This window comes from Kogia breviceps, chromosome 9, assembly GCF_026419965.1.
Source record: "Kogia breviceps isolate mKogBre1 chromosome 9, mKogBre1 haplotype 1, whole genome shotgun sequence".
In the NCBI taxonomy this organism is placed as follows: Eukaryota; Metazoa; Chordata; class Mammalia; order Artiodactyla; family Physeteridae; genus Kogia; species Kogia breviceps.
Window position 1 is genome coordinate 25,695,701 of NC_081318.1, and position 17,116 is coordinate 25,712,816.

A 17,116-nucleotide genomic window follows, 5' to 3' on the forward strand; every position below is an offset into this window, starting at 1 on the left:
ATTCTTGGGATTCCTAGGCAGAAAATTCTATCACCTGCAAATAGTTGTGTTTATCATATCCTTTAAGATACATTGGTTTCTTATCTTTATTCTTGTTATATTATTGTCTAGGTCTTCCAGAAAAGTGTTTTAAAAGTTGTGCTAGCAGCATCCTTATCTTGTCCCTCACCTAACAGAAATATCTTCAGAAAGTCACTGACGACTTTTGTGACATTTATCTACAGTTACTTTCAGATACATGCTGATAATGTACCCTTCTAGTCCTAGTTTATTAAGAGCTATTATCAGAAATTATATGTTTATCAACTATTTTGGTACCTCTGGATAGGACAAATTCATACTTTGACCTATTGAAGTTGTAAAATATAATAATGGATTTCTTAATTTAAACGTCCTTTGGTTCTTAAACCCTATTTGGTCCTTATCTGATGAATATGGTGCTAAATTAAAGTTTAGAGCCTTGGAAATTTTATTATGTGCTTATTTTCCTCTAACATTTAAAAGCATGATATACAAGTCCAAGTACCCCTTTTAGTATTTCTCTTCCAAATCTAGTGTCCATTTGTCTCGCTTTCAACAGGAGTTATAGAAGTTCAAGGAACAGTGGCAACATTTGGACAAAGTTTCACAGAAGTTGTCGATTTGTACTGGCTGTTCAATGAAATGATGCATATTCACAGAGAGAAGGGGGAGGAGATGGCATGAAATCCTAAAGGGTGATTTAGGGATTAACAAATAGCAAAGGATGTAAGCAAAGACAGAACTCTTTTATATGCTCCATGAGCAATGATTAGATCTTTCAAAGAGGTCTAATCTAAGAGAAATTTATGAGAGAGATAATTGGAAGAACAGAGGGATATCATACTGAGTATGGTGTTAAATACTGAGGATTCTGACTTTTATACAGTAAGTGGTTTCTGAGCCAGGGATTGATACACAAAACAACATTTGAGAACTAGAACTCCTGTGGTTGTGTATGGGCTGAACTATGGGAACATCATCTAAAAGGAGGGAGATCAGTAAGAAAGTCACTGCAATCCTCTAAGGGTGATTTTTACATCTTTGCTGTATATGGAAAATCTGATTAAAAAGTTATCTATGTCCTCAATAATACAGTTGTTTATAATTAAAATTTGTGCATTTTGGATAGTGGTTTCCTAATTTTACCCTTGAGTTCCTTCAAAACTCTTGGGTAAATGTCAATCGGCCTGTCAATTTATCTACATAAACAGACATTCCTAACAGGAGTCTAATTTTTTATTGGAATGTATGATGCCACAGAAATAACGTAACAGCTTACTTGCTACAGAGGAAATAGGGGTTGCCAGTGTATTATAAATGAAATTAAAGACATTTCACATGATTATACACCAGAATTTTCACTTTATGGTAAACTGAGATTCTTTTGATAATGCTCTTTCATGCTAAATATCTAAATATAGGAAAATCAAACATGATTTTAGTTAACAGCTTGTGAATGCTTATGCTGTATGTATATTAGCACAGTGTGAAGCCATTCCTCAAAGAAGAATAGGCTTTAGGGTGATTGTCTTATCAGAGACATACTTTTCTTTGTGACTTTTCTCCTAACAGATATAGTTCCTTATTTTGAGAATGAAATGTATTTAATTAAAATTTTCTCTATAGAGCTTGTGTTGAAACTGTAGGCAATGTAGGTCAGAATCTTTATCTTACATTTAAGAATAAACAATCAGAACAGAAGAGAACACTTATGATATACTCAAGGAAAGAATGTGTAAGCCACACATTTTATATCAAGTCAAGTAGCGCTTACCGGATGAAAGCTACAACCAAAAAATTTTGAACATGTAAGAACTCATGGGATATTGTTCACATGAGTTCTTCTTAGGAAACAACTAGATGAGAAACTTCAAGCAAAAAGTTACTGAGGGGAGTCTCAGCAAAAGATCCAGATATATTTTACTGCAAATCTGAAATGAAGGTGAGTGTAATGGCAATGGAATATAATGTAGATGTTATATATCCAGCAAGCATAGAAATAGCATAAATAATAATAATGGGAGTTGGCAGATGGAGTCAGGGGAATAAGGTAGTCAGTAGAATAATCTAGCTGATGGCCTCATATGTGATAACTCACAAATCTCATTGTAGAGATATAAGCACATTAACAGTACAAAGGTAAAGATGAAGAAAAATAATACTACTGATTAAATTGGATGTGAAAAGGGGGAAAGGGAGGAAAAATGCAAAATCAATAATTATTTATAGAATAGGCAAGACATAGATATTGTTTAAAAGGAAAGGGCTCAACTATTATACTAAAACAACCACTAGAACAAAAATATGAAATTTCTTATATATATGAAGACTTATGCAAAACAAAAACTTAAAAGGAAAACATAACATAACAAAATGTTAGTGATAAGAAGAAAACTGTCAGTCATATTAATAAATGTATGTGTTAAACTTGCCTATTAAAATAAAAATAATTTTCAAGGTTGATAACAAAGCAAACCGATTCTATGTGACTTATATACCTAGATCAAAGTGATTCCCAAAGATTGAAAATGGAAAGTTAGAAAAAAGCATTAACAACAATGATGGCAATCTATAAAGACTGAATTTTACCCAAAATACTCAAATGGGAAAAATAGTGTAGATACCATCACTTATGCTTTTTCAGCTCTTGTAAGAGGACAAAAATGTGATAGATTCAGAAGTTTAATAAAACTTCAGATTGATGTTATAACAGCTGATTCTTCAGGTTATTAAAGATTGAATAGGTCTTACGGAATGTCTTCCAAAAATATATGCTATATGCATATTGAAGAAAATTTAGAAGATACAGACGTTTAAAAAGAAGAATATAAAATCACTCATGGTCACTTTAGCAATAAATAGTATTAATTCTTAAAATATTTTTGATAAATTTTAGGTTATTATAAATATAAAATATATATAGAAAACATACAAAACATACATACATCAAGTATGTTTTTTTAAAAAATTAGATAATGTTGAATATACAGTTCTGTATTTTACTTTTCTAATAAGGTAATAAAATGGACATTTTCTATTGCTCTCTAAACTTTATATTTTATAGATGTACCATACTACACTATTGTGAAACATTTATTTAAGATGTAATTTTTTACTTTTATAATATTGTTGCATCTTTTTTTGATGGAATGACTTTACTAATTTCCACTGTCACACACAGTGTATATTTGCATATCTTATCTACTATTTTTTTACATTAAGTTTAAGTATTTAAGAAGAGATAATTTCTGGGGTGGATGAAATGGGTGAAGGGGGTCAACTGTAAGGTAATTAGACTTGTGATGATTGTTTTGTAGTGTGTACAGGTGTCAAATTACAATTCTGTACACTTGAAACTAACACAATATTTAAAAAAGAGATAATGTCATTCACCTTGAAATTTTAAATATATTTTACTTGTATTAACTGCATCTTTTCTTTACTAGTAAGAATGAATATTTTCCATAGTATTAATTACAATTGATTTTTATTATTCACGGTAGTTAATTCTACAAAGTTGTTGTGAACACTGAAATAGTGAATACTGAACCATTGCTCCCAGCGGGAATACAGAATTAGGTTCATGGAAGGCTGAGTTACAAACATTTTCATCAACTGATCATTATACAATATTTGTAATGTATGCTTCTCTTTAAAGACACCCTTTAAAATATAAATTGTTGGTTCGTTAACACTGTACTCAAAATGGCCAATAGCACTGTAACTCATGACTGAATGAAGCTTATTTAATACATGTATTCTCTCTGTATAAGGCACATCAGGTCTTCCTGTACTTAGGAACACTAGATAGCATTTCAGCACTTGGGAGCCATTTTACATAGTGAAATCAATAACAAAAAAAATAAAAATGTGAAAAATGTGGCACTAAATAGACCACGAAAAGGATACTTGTTTACAGTATGAGAGCTGCAACAGAAGGCAGAGGTCAGCTTGTTTGACCTCAGCTAGGAATGTGTGCATTCGGTCACTCAAATTTTTCACTGTTCTGCATATTCCATAAAAGACTGCAAAAGTGCCACAAATATTGACTTTATGGTTACAAATAAATTTTAGCAAGTAGGTGAATTCACAAATATGGAATTGACAAGTGATAATTAACCAGTTTTCATATTTTTCTTCTTTTCCAAATTATTTATGGGTCTGACCATGTTAAATTGGGAATACTGTCATCCTTCTGTATCTGCAGAGTAATAATTTGAGGACCCCCAAGGAAACCAAAATCCTTGAACGCTCAGGCCCCTTACAGTTAGTCGGTCCTCCCTATCCTCAGGTTCAGCATCTAGGTGATGTGGAGGGCAGACTGTATTGACGTCATTCATTTATATAAGTCCTTTGCCTATTAAGAAAGCTAACCTTTTGTTATATTTATTTTAAAGTTATTGTCCCCTAGTGTTTTCATTGCCTTTTAGTACTTTCTCACAGTGTTTCTTGATACCCAGCCACTATAACTTTCATGGATTATTGTTCTATTCTTTTATCACTTTTTCAATTGCTATTGTGCTTTAAAAGATCCTAGCCATTCTAGGAGTAAATAAGTGGGCCCTTACATCATCTTCTAATTAGACGATTTCTTTTTTGTTCGATTTCATAATTGATATGGACTTTGTCATTGTAAGGTATGAGATGGAAATCTATAATTTTGCTTCTTTTAAAATAATTTAACCTATTGTCTCAGTGCCATTTATTTGATAACACTTTTGCCATATGGATTTACGAAGCTACAATATCTTCTGTGCATTTGCTTTCTTTTGCTGCTATAGGAAATTACCACACATTTAGTGGATTAAATTAACACACTTATTATCTTACGATTCTGTAAATCAGAAGTCCAATATAGGTCTCATTGGGCTAACACTAAAGTATCTGCGAGGCTGCATTCATTTCTGGATTCTACAGAGAATAATCTGTTTTCTTGCCTTTTCCAGCTTCTAGAGGACACCTGTGTTTCTTGATTCGTAGCCCCTTTCCTCCATCTTTAAAGCAGACAAGGGTGAATAAAATCATCCTCATGTTGCATTGATCTGACCCTCGATCACTGATCTCTTTCTCTCCAGAGCCAGGAAAGCTTCTGTGCTTTTAAGCACTCCTCTGTTTGGACTAAGTCCACCTGAATAATCCAGGATAATTTCCCCATCTCAAGGTTCATAATCTTAATTACACTTACTAAGTCTCTTCTGAAACATAAGGTAACATATTCATCCATCCTAGGAAGAAGTACACAGACATTTTTGGGAGGGGGGACATTATTTTGCTTACTACATTCTGGTAAGGATTTTTTTTGCATATCATGATCTATCGCTGAGGCTTTCACTCTATTCTACTGGTCTGGTATGTCTACTCCTGCTATAATATGCTGAATTTTGTTGATTTATATTACAATTTAATCTGGCAGGCCTCAGCGTATCATCTTAGCTTTTATTTTTCAAAATGTTCTCATGTATTTATTTTAGAAACTGCTTTACAACTAATTAAGTTCAAGAAACATTCTTTAGATATTTAATTTGAATTGCATAGATCCTGTAAATTAGTACAAGGGGAACTAACATCCCTCCTACACACATCTTCATTCAATCTTTATAAAAATGTGGGTATAAAATTTTAAAATTTCCATCAAATATGTTCCAAATATTTCCTACTGAGCTTATTCCTACTTATTTATTGTTGTTGATGTTGCATATGGGGATATTTTTCTATTTTCTAGTCTCCTCGACATGTAAGAAAATGTTGATTTTTGAATGTTTGAATTATCTCATTAGTTCTAATAGATTCCAGTTAGTCTATTAAATCACCAAACATTTGTTCATAATGCTAATTATTTAGGTTGACATGTCATATACAAACAATATTTCATTTTTTCTAACTTTAGATGGTTAGATAACTTTAGTTATCATGTGTGGTTTTCTATACTTACATCCTAAACCTGTTGTGCATCCAACTCAAAACAATCTATCTAAATAAATATGATGTAAACTCTTCTAACCAAAAATGGTAAGCTGAATTATGGATACTTTAATACTTTTAGCATCCAAGAATATATTATAAAAATAAATAGCAAGAGCATTAATAACTAATACAATTGATGTCAGGTATAACATGTCTATAAATGCCTATCTGATGATTTTTCTCTGTCAATGCTCTCTTGCTAACAATTACTGGTTGAACAGGTAGTGCTTCTTAATCACTGCATTGAGGGAGAACACATTGCTTGGGGAACCACTGGTTATCTTATTAAGAGAGTGTTAAAGAGGAGTTATTGTAGGATTTGGGCCTGTGTTGGTGATTTGGGGAAGGGTTTAAGGAAGTGGGGTTTTACTCTGAATCGGATCATGTCAGGAAGCAGGGGTAAGTCTATGATTGATCACTTAAACAAATCTTTTTTAGAGGGAGGAAAGAATAGAGTGAGACTAAAGTTGTAATTGGTAAAGAAGTAGCAATCACTCATATTTGCCAAGATAGGAGGATATTGCGGTTTTTTGTCATATGAAAATTGCTCACGTTTTTTTCTGTGTTTAGATGTGATTTCTGAAGAGTCTTGTTTCTGTCTAATCCCATGATCATGGAGTGGCCTTGTCTGATGTTGATGTTTTATAAAGTTGTTTATCCTCACTAGGAGTACATGAAAGTCCATCTGTGAGTGTGCAGACAGCTTCCAGATGTTAGAGGCTACTTTTCTCTCTCAATCACTATATAGACCAAGATACAACAACATTACCAATCCCAAAGGGTTTGGTGTTAATTATGTCTGAGAGTGTTTCATTGTTATTTTTGTGTGTCTGAGTTTACCCATTTTAATTTCTTTTGTTCTGCACTACAGTTAATTATGGTAAATATATCCCTGAGATGTTTTTAATAATCACAGATTGAGAGTGTCACACAAATTTGGAAATTTTTTTCTCTTGTATTCCACTAAGTGCAACCATTTGTAAATTCACTTTTGAAGTTCCCAAATTCTGGATTCAGAAAGACAGTCTGAATTTCATACCTCTGTGTGTGTGCATGTATGTGCATTACTAAATAAACAAGATAATTTAGATTGATGGTAGCTAAGTCTTTGACATATATAAGTAGTTATTGTGCAAGTCAATTATATATACATTTACATAAATTAATTATAGACACATAAACATATTTCTTATCATATAGATTTAATATGGCTAATGTGATATATTTTTTGAATTAAGTAACTTGTACCCTGCAATAAAACAGAAGAAAGTTTACTCTCCTTTCAGCTCTTACAGGATTTTTATCATGATGTTATATAAAGAATGTTTTAATAACCTGCTCTTAATTTCAACAGAAACAAGCCACAGGAATTTTCCTACATAACTAAAATAGCCACTTAGATTTTTGCTTTTTTTAAATAAGTGGATTTAAAATGGAAAATTGATCTAGCTAAACTACAATAATATTTACTAAATTATTACACTTGGTAAGTCTAGTAATTACTAGACTTACGTCAACTGGGATCAAGTAGTCATTTTGAAATTTCCTAGGGCAGAAAAAAATAGCTACATGTTTTCCTGGCCATTTGCTATAGACTTGACAAACTGGACTGGATAAATTTTCTCTTGTTGCTCTTCCTTGTTATTTTTTTCTTTCCAACTAATTTATTTTTTCCTCACATGATGATACACGTTTCTTTTGGAGACATGATACATATGCTTCACTCCTGTATTGCACATATAAAGAAAAAGGCACATCTGTATAGTTTCTGGTCATTTATGCTTATTAATTGGATACGATTAAACTGGTCTGAAGCAAAATTTATTTTGTTTTTATATAAAAATACATCTATGATTTTGGACCCATGTCTGTAAATTATTTGTTCATTTAAGTCACCAGAATTTTTTTTAAAGTGCATCACTTACATATTTCCCTTTAACATTACCAAGGAAATGCACCATATAAAGAATCAGAAACAACCCATTACCAGAACAACCTTACCAGAAGTTTATGTTGCTAATTAGAATTGGACTAGCTCCACCCCAATCATTTCAAATTTGTAAACTCACTCAAAGGAAATGTTATCTTTAGAACAAGGGTGCAAAATGTGGACTATTTTAATCTTTTTGAGTTTTCATTGTGTTCTTGTTCAGAACATATGGGCTTCTTATGCATAATGGGAAACTAAAAAACTAAGGTCTCCCAGACTGTATATGACAAGTTTAACTAGCAGCTAGATCTCTTGTATCCTCTTCAAACAAAGGACACTCAAGTGTGCCAATCTATGAAATAGTGGCGGAGCCATGGTAGCAGTCAAAACATGGAGAGAGTAACATGATCTTTATAAAAAAAAAAATTCAAATTATAGTCGTAACTAGTTCCACGCAGGTTTTCTCGAAACGATTGCTGTCTCTTTAGTTTTGAGATCATCAGTCCACGCACAATCATTAACACTAAAAAAAAATACACTTCATTACCCTTCCTTCTCAGAATCTCTATTCTCCGTCCTTCCTGAAATCTCCCCATCTCCCAGCTGTGGGGATTTTGGTAGATATGAATTCATGCAATTTAAATTCTCTTAAGAACTCCTTTTTTGGGGCTTCCCTGGTGGTGAAGTGGTTGAGAGTCCGCCTGCCGATGCAGGGGACACGGGTGTGTGCCCCGGTCCGGGAATATACCACGTGCCGCGGAGCGGTTGGGCCCGTGAGCCACGGCCGCTGAGCCTGCGCGTCCGGAGCCTGTGCTCCGCAACGAGAGAGGCCACAACAGGGAGAGGCCAGCGTACCACAAAAAAACAACAACAACTATTTTTTAGAAAAGAAAGAGCAAGTGCAAGAGCCAAAGAGAAAGAGAGAGAGGGAGTGAGAGTTTCCTCATAAAATCCCAGAAATATCAATTTTAGAATTTTACCTATATTCCATTATTTTGAGGGAATGACTCATTTGTTCACATGACATTCCTAAGATGAAGAGAAAATGTGTTTTGTTACCTTTGGTTGTAGACAGGAGTGGGCATTGTGTGGTAACAGCTGGGACTGTGTAGAGTTTAAATACGATTTTATGATTGCCATGCAAATTTTTAGAGAGACTAAATATTTAATTCTTCAATATTAAAATGTGCTAAAATACCTTGATATTTCTTCTTTGGCTACTTTTTCAAGCATCTTCAAGCATGCTTCATATATATAGTGTTAGACTAAGTGATTATTCAGATATAATTATCTCTTAATTCACTTGTCTATTTATACATTTATGGAGTTCGTTTCCAAGCAGTCTTCAAGTAATACTTTTTTTCCTTTAAACTGTGTGAGGTATTTGCAAGTTTTCAGTCTTAGGTTTTCTGTCATAAGTGTTTAGCAAACGTTCTAGCATCATCATCATCATCACATTACTATTAGCAGTAGTAGTAGTAACAGTGATACAAAAACTAGCATTGTTATTTTGTGGTTTACAAAGAAGTTCATAATTGCCCTGTGAAAAACGTAAAATCCAATATTCACTAACATTTACTTTTTAAAGTTTCATGTAATTTCATTAATTTAAAATCTTATATTAATGGAACACAGTTTAAGGAAGTTTAATGTACAGCAATTTAAGGACAAAAACCAGGACCCAATTCTATTTGCTTCCAGTATTTTTCCTATGACTAGCTGATTTTTACTTAGTTGCAATTACATGTTATACACATTTTTAAAATTTTGCCATTTTAATTTATCATTATTTAAAATGCCTGCTCTCAAATCTCGAAAAGACCCTTTTAAGAAAGAAAGAATGCCATGATGATTAAGCATATTAAAGAAAACATTTCAACTAATCAACTCTTAAGGAATCATAAATTAATATATGATTTGGAACATTTCTTGCCTATCAATTCTGTAAAACGCTTTTTGAAGATAATTCCTAACAGTGGACAAAATGCAGAGAAACACGCTCTCTCACACATCAGTAAAGAATAAATGGTCACAACAGTTTGGGAAAGCACTGTGAAAATATGTTACAAGACTGTAAATACATTCATATTATTTAGCCCAATAATTTGACTCCTGGGAACCAAACTCAAGGAAACAAGAAAAAGACAGGCAAATACATATATATATTTCAGTATCTTTTTTAAAAAGCATAAAAATTAGGAAATGGTGTAGATGCTGAAGAACATAAATATGATTAAATAATTTGCAGTCTGTTGCCTTGATTCAGTGTTATGCAGTGATATAAAATGCTCACCAACAATATATCAAAATTATTTCTCTGTACTTCTCTTGTACAGGTTCTTTTCCATGTTTTTGCTTTGTCCTCAATTTGGCTAATGTTAAAAACATCCAGAAGTAGACAGTCTCTCTTCCTCTAATTGTTAAATGAAAGTTTAGGGCTTTAATTAGAAAACTCAACTTGTTTCTTCCTAAGCTAGCCTACTGTGTCAAGGAGGGGTGAGGTCTCAATCCGAGGAGCTTGTGACAGATCAACACCTCCACGATGCAGGCTGCTGTATAATGGAGTCGGAGTATAATGAACGCTGATGATGCAAGCAACCATAGTTTTAGAAGAGAACTGGTGTCTTCTAGGACTCTAACTGCCATGTAGATGATCTTGTTTTATTTGTAAATGAAGGTATTTTTCTAGATTTTAACAATGTGGGAAGAAATAGAAAATATATAATTTGAAAATAAAATTGTAAAATTTATGTGAAAAGAATGGGTGTGGGAGTGGTACATGGTCCACAGAGAGGCTGAGGAATATGAAAGTGGGGACTCCATTTAATGAAATCACCTGCATAGTAGTCATAGCCCTTGGCTGTGTATATTGGCATCTCATATACAACTGTGCAGAAAATGCATGGCCGGAAACTGCTTCCCATTATCTGGAAGAGACGCAATCATCAGGATTGCGGCACATGGCAGAAATATGTGAAAATGGCAACACAGAGGCATAAAGAACATTCCAGAAAATCTCTGAAACATTCTTACTAAACAGGATATTTCCTGTTTAAAAATATTTTCAAACTTTATGTAGATGAACTCTAATATTTTAAATATTATATACAGAATAACAGTAGAAAAATAGCTTTTTAAAATGGAGCTAAACCAAACACAAGGCATACAGTTATACCTGTCTATATTTCAATTTTTGCACATATGTGAAGTGTCTGGATTTGTATATTCTCCATAAGAAGGCCTTAAAGTCAAGATACAAATATATACTTGTTTAAAAATAACTTACTTTTTACAGGGCATATCACAAACTCCAGCTCTACAGCCATGTCGGGGCTGTGATCTAGAGTCTGTGGGGCTTTGTCCTAGCTCCGCCACAGGAATGTTTTGATTCTGGCAAGCTGACTTATTTCATTGTGTCTCTGTTTCGTATAGGTAAACTGATACAGCTGGACTGGATTATGTCTAAAATTTTCTCTGGTTCTAAATGGTTATTGTTCAATAATTCTACTAAACACACAGTTCTTCCAGTAGGGCATGCACATTTTATTCTGAAGTGTGTACCCATAAATACATGATAATTGATTTAACAAATATTGAGTTTCTAGTCAGCTGGGGCACTAGGGATGCAGTGGTCAACAAGAAATATGGACTCTATTTCTTTAGTAGTGTACTATTTGAGGTATAAGAAGGCGGTACATTTATTTTTTTCTCCAATTGCTATCTTTAACCCTAGAAGAATAAGTTCAGCTTCCTACCCCTGGCATGCGTGTATGTGTTATATATGTATGTATGTGTGTGTGCATGTATATATGGGTGGTGGTCAGGAACTACTTCTTAAGGAATCATTTCAGCTTAATATCCCAGAGGAAGGTAGCAGCATGAAAAATCATTTTAGGTTCATAAATTGGAAGCCCACAGGACCCATCCAGAATATAGATATGTTTTCTCTGATCCCACCGTGCTTTAAAACATTTTTATTAAGGGACAATATAAAGTTGGAAGATTTTAAGTAATAAAATATATTTCCAGTTTCTTTTATAAGCTAGAAGACTCAGCCAGTGTAACAGCATGACCTAATAGCTACAGCTGGGTACACTAGAGGCGGTATGGCAAAGCCCCAATCATTAAGTTCCCCGTCACTCACTAATGGATTATACTGGGTCCGTTCTGCTTAAAAGATCTGTCTCTCATTGTCATTTGAGATTTGAATGCTAGCCTACAGGTCTGAGAAACTGCAAGTTCCTTAATATGTTAGGGCTCAGTTCAGTTAAGGATCTTATTTATAAACGCCAGAACCTAGTCTAACAAATTTAGCAAAAACAATTTGAGAACCGAGAGTAGATAGTTTTCATAAACTGTAGGAGAAGTCAAAAATCTGGCTTGGAAGCTATGCCACCAAGAACAACAGCCAAATCATACCTGAAGGCTAATCATGAGAGGTGCTCTCCTGCTTCTGCATGGGCCCCACATCTGACGCTGTGTCATGAGGCCTGCAGTGGTGTCGCTGGGCTTCTGGCACTACTGCAGAGAGCTTTTAATTTTTTGATAGCACACCACCACCCTCTCCAGCCATACTGAATCTGCTCAAGGCCACCATCCTTCTGTTACATTCTTCTGAGTGATCCTTTGAAGGAGTCTAAGCCACACACAAACCTATGTTGTATCTCTAAGCAAGACTGGAGAGGCAAATTCAGGCTTCTACCTTGCTGAGGTAGGATGAACAAAATGGCAAATCAACAAAATATTGAAAGTGTCTTCAGAAGACACTTGGCATTTAAGGATTAAGGACTTGTAATAAGTGTGTATATGCCTAAAGGTATATAGTGAGCTGCCCTGGTAAAGATGAAATTTGAAACCACTTCTCCTGTGCCCGAATCCATTATTTATCCATGCCTCTAGTCTATATTTATATAAAACTCTAATCCAAAGGGAACAGTCTGAAATGGTAGAACTTCCGGGTACTGTAGAGAGCTTTTTATTTTTTAATTTTTAAAATCTCCATTTAAAAACCAATATTTCTCAAAACATGCACATATTAACCATCCAATGCGTCCTGCACATTAACTCGGATAAGACTAGAAGACACCTGATACTGTTGGAAAACAAACCCCTAATGCATTACTATTAGGTCAGGGAAGGCACGTAATGGTAACAAGGAATGAAGTTATCTTCCTCTCTGTAGCACGGATATCTTATCCCAGGATTTATACTTCATGAGGCCCCCAAATATGTCCTCTGAGTATTACACAGCATCATTTAATTTCACACTGAGGTCTTACTTTTTCCGTTAGAAAATGAATTATTCTGATAAGTAATAATAACAATGTACTTTAACTTTCTGTACCTATGATGATGGGGTAGATAGCACAGGATACAAAACTGTTGAAAGTAAGAATGTGTGTGTATACTGTGAATGAGTGAATGCTTTTAATAACCGGCTTTCAGATCATCTGAATAGTTACAGAAAGCTGAGCTGAGATAGCTTCCACATCCTCAATCGTTTTTGTTCTTTTTTTCACATTGTAATGAGATAAATAAAATGCCCTCCTTCTTTTGCCAAGATAAGTAGAGGTATCAATTATCTGAAATGTGATTTAATCTCTTTTGTGTGTCAGGCCAAGAGAAAAGAAGGGATGCGGGCAGGAAAACAACAGCCATAATCAATAAATCATAAATAATTACATCCAGAGGTCTAGTCTAAGTAGCTCACTCAGACTTTTGTCTTCGTCCAACTATATGACTTACAAAAGTGGTGCTTAAATGGGTGAATAAATGATCTTTTCACCAACCGGAGGAAATGTGGGTTACTATCTGATCACTGGTCACTGCCTGGTGAAGGCCAAGGAAACAAGGGGCTGGACAGAACAGCGGCTCAGAGAAGCGGATCTGGAATAAAAGTGAGATTGTGAGACAGGAAAGAGCACCCAGGAGGGCAAACTGAGTGGCGGAGACCAGTCATTTCCTTGGCCTTATTTCATTACAAAATGTGTTGTAGGAAAGAAATGACTGAAAAGGAATAGCCTCCCTTCTGTGCGTATTCGGGCAACCAGCCCCAGTTAGAAGTGTGTTTTCTTTTTCACTTCACGCACAGAGAATCTGTGAAGATAAGGATTCTTTAAGATATCACCGTCCTAATTCTTAGAATCATACCATTTTGAAATAAGCACACTGAGATAACAGCAGAGTACCTTAATCTTTCTTCTCTTTTTTTTCTTTTTCTCTCTCTTCCTCTATCTCCTCTTCTTGCTCCTTCTTAGTCTGTCTCTCTCACTCTCTCTCTCACACACACACACACACACACACACACACACACACACCCTCTCAAGCATGCACCTAGACACAACTAGCACTGCATAACAACAGAAATTGACAAATTGACCCTGGCTCTTTCCAATAAAGAGAGCATACTTAAATGCTTAAAAATGCCAGCGTACTTGATAATGTCTAGTACTGCTCATGGCGAATCTGACTATAGTGAAGTATATTGTAAGACTGCCTCCTGCAAGGGAAAAAAAAATCCCTAAGTTGTTTACCATCTATTGAGAAATCTATCCCCTTTATTTTCTATCCTGAAAATCTCTCTTTAAATTACCAGAGTGGCCCTTCATGGTGTATTCTGTTATTTAGTAGACAAACCTATGGTGATCTTACAATATCATAGCTGGGGTAAGAAAGCCTGCATAGACCATTTGCATAAGACATAGAAAATAATTCCCTTTATTTTTGGAATAGTATGATGGTATTTCCATATTAAGCAAAAAAAATGTACACCTGTGTATTTTTGCCCGGTTTTAAACCTGTTCTCATAATCTCTAAACTTTTTGTATCTGGTAATGGAGGCTGGGGTTGGGAGTGGACACAAGGGAAATGCTGACACCAGAGGACAGTGGACAGAGGAAAGCGTCCCTGGAGTCACGGCTGAGTGCACACAGGCACAGCAGGGTTGCTGAGCTGATGCCCTTTGCTGGAGCTGCACCTTTCTTTATCTCTGTAGCATTTCCTATTATTCACCAAGTTACCTTTAACAACACTCTTCTTGCGGGATGCAGTGTTTAGTTCGGTTCTCTCTATACTATTCTGATTTCTTCATCTCCTTTTTACCTCCCAAGCCACTGTTTCTTGCCTCCACTGAGGTCATTTTCCTTCTCTCTGTGGACATTTTATTGATGTTGTAATTGTACAGGCTTAGTTACCACCTCTCTTTAAATTCCTAAATCGGTACTTTCATTCCCAACCTCCCCCCCAGGCTCAAGCCATACATTTCAAACTTAGAAAAGTAACTCCTCCTGTGGCTTCTGCATTTTGTTATTACTCTTGACCTTGAAAGCTCAAATTATTCATTCATTATTCCTTCACCCTTAGCACTAACCCCTAAATCCAGTGACTTGTAAGTCTTGTTTTATTCATTTTTAATATTTATGCCAGAAATCTCTTTGTGATTCCTATCGTCCTCATTCTAGTTTAAGTCTCTCATTTCCTGACACCTGGATTATTGTTAACTGGTCTCTTGTCTTCTGTCCATTTCACGTTTAGTCCAACCTTCAGGAAATTATCACAGTACTCTTTCTTAAGTTACCATTCTGCTTATGTACTCAATCTTCTTTTATAAATCATCAGTAATTCTTTGTTTTACAAAAAAATTTATCTAGACTCATCAAGTTGTTGAAAAATCTGATGTTAAAATGGACCATCTTATGAGACTACATTTCAAGTATCTTGTACCAAAATTATACTACTTGGTTTTCCCTGAACATATGCTAAATGCTTTGATCTGTGCTGTGCCCTCTGGTTGACATGACCTTCATCCTTGTATGTTAAAGTAATACATACTGTTCAAGGATATGTTCAAATGCCATGAAGCTTCCAGGAGTACTTCTTTAACTCTGCTTATCCTTTCTATCCTGTCTTGTGTCCTTTTATTTCTCTTTTTCTGGCAGTGTATCCATGCCATTTCACCTACTAGACTATAAGCGTCTTCAGGAGAGTAACTATATATATCATCATGTCCAATCCTTTTCCTAGTAACTTTCAATAAGTATTTGATGAGTAGATTAATAAAAAATAACATAATGAATTTCCATATTAAAAATGAAGTTGTAAGAGAACATCTCTTAAAATCTCCACAAGTGTGGAGAAGTGATATTTAGAAATCACTCTTTATCCAAATGACCATCATCCTTGGCTCTTTACTCCCTGCCTCTGTCCTAGACCAGGTTTTGAGGTTTCTCCTCATCCCATTACACAAGTAAATAGGACAATTTCATGTCTCAGTTCTGGCCAGTACTTTCCAATTAAACTATAGTGATCCATGATGCTGTCAAGTACGATCTAATTTGCACCTCCTCAATTACAAATGTTATCTGCTTTGGGACCCTAAAGGGAAGAGAACTGTTATTTTTTTAGCACCTACTCTATGCCAAACATTTCACGTATCAGTTGACCTTAAATTTCCACTGCTATGTTATTATTATAAGATGACATAATAAAAAGATGCAAATCTTTCAAAGTGATTCCTGAATTTGTTTTTAAAATCTCTAAATGCTGTGATTTCCCAAGACAACTTACTGTGAATATTGTTTCCCCAAGATGTTGTTCTTGAGTGATTGAGACAGACACAGTTGATTAGAGCTTTACCAAATAAGATTAGTTATATTAAATTAATGTATTTTAAATGAGTAGTAAGTTCTAGTGTTCTAGTAAATCCAAGCATGTGTGTTCAATTCAGCTGGAAGATGATATAAGGAATCTGAAAACAAATATGAGGCTATGTTTCTATTTTAAAAATTTATTTATCTTGAAAAATTCCTTTAGTATAGTTAGGAGGACATCCTTGAATGTCTTTGATGTAATAATTCAGGAATAGTTATGACTGGGTGACTCTGAAATGCACAATTCATAAATAAGGAGCCTACTTTGGTGAGGTGTCATGCAGCTTCTGAGTCCAAAAGAGAAAGCTACCAACAGCAAGGTCTTTATGAACAGACTGAATCACTAAGACAGATTTGTATTCAGCATGGAAAGAACTTTAGGTTGCCAATGCTTATTTTCCATCATTCTTACTATATCCAGAAGTCAGTAATACCATCTATAGCCCCGTCTTTACATAGAAAAGATATAATTTATCCGCATCATTCATCACCAGCCTCATCATTATCTCTAGCTCATTCCACAACAGATTATTTCTCTGTCCAAACACTCTGT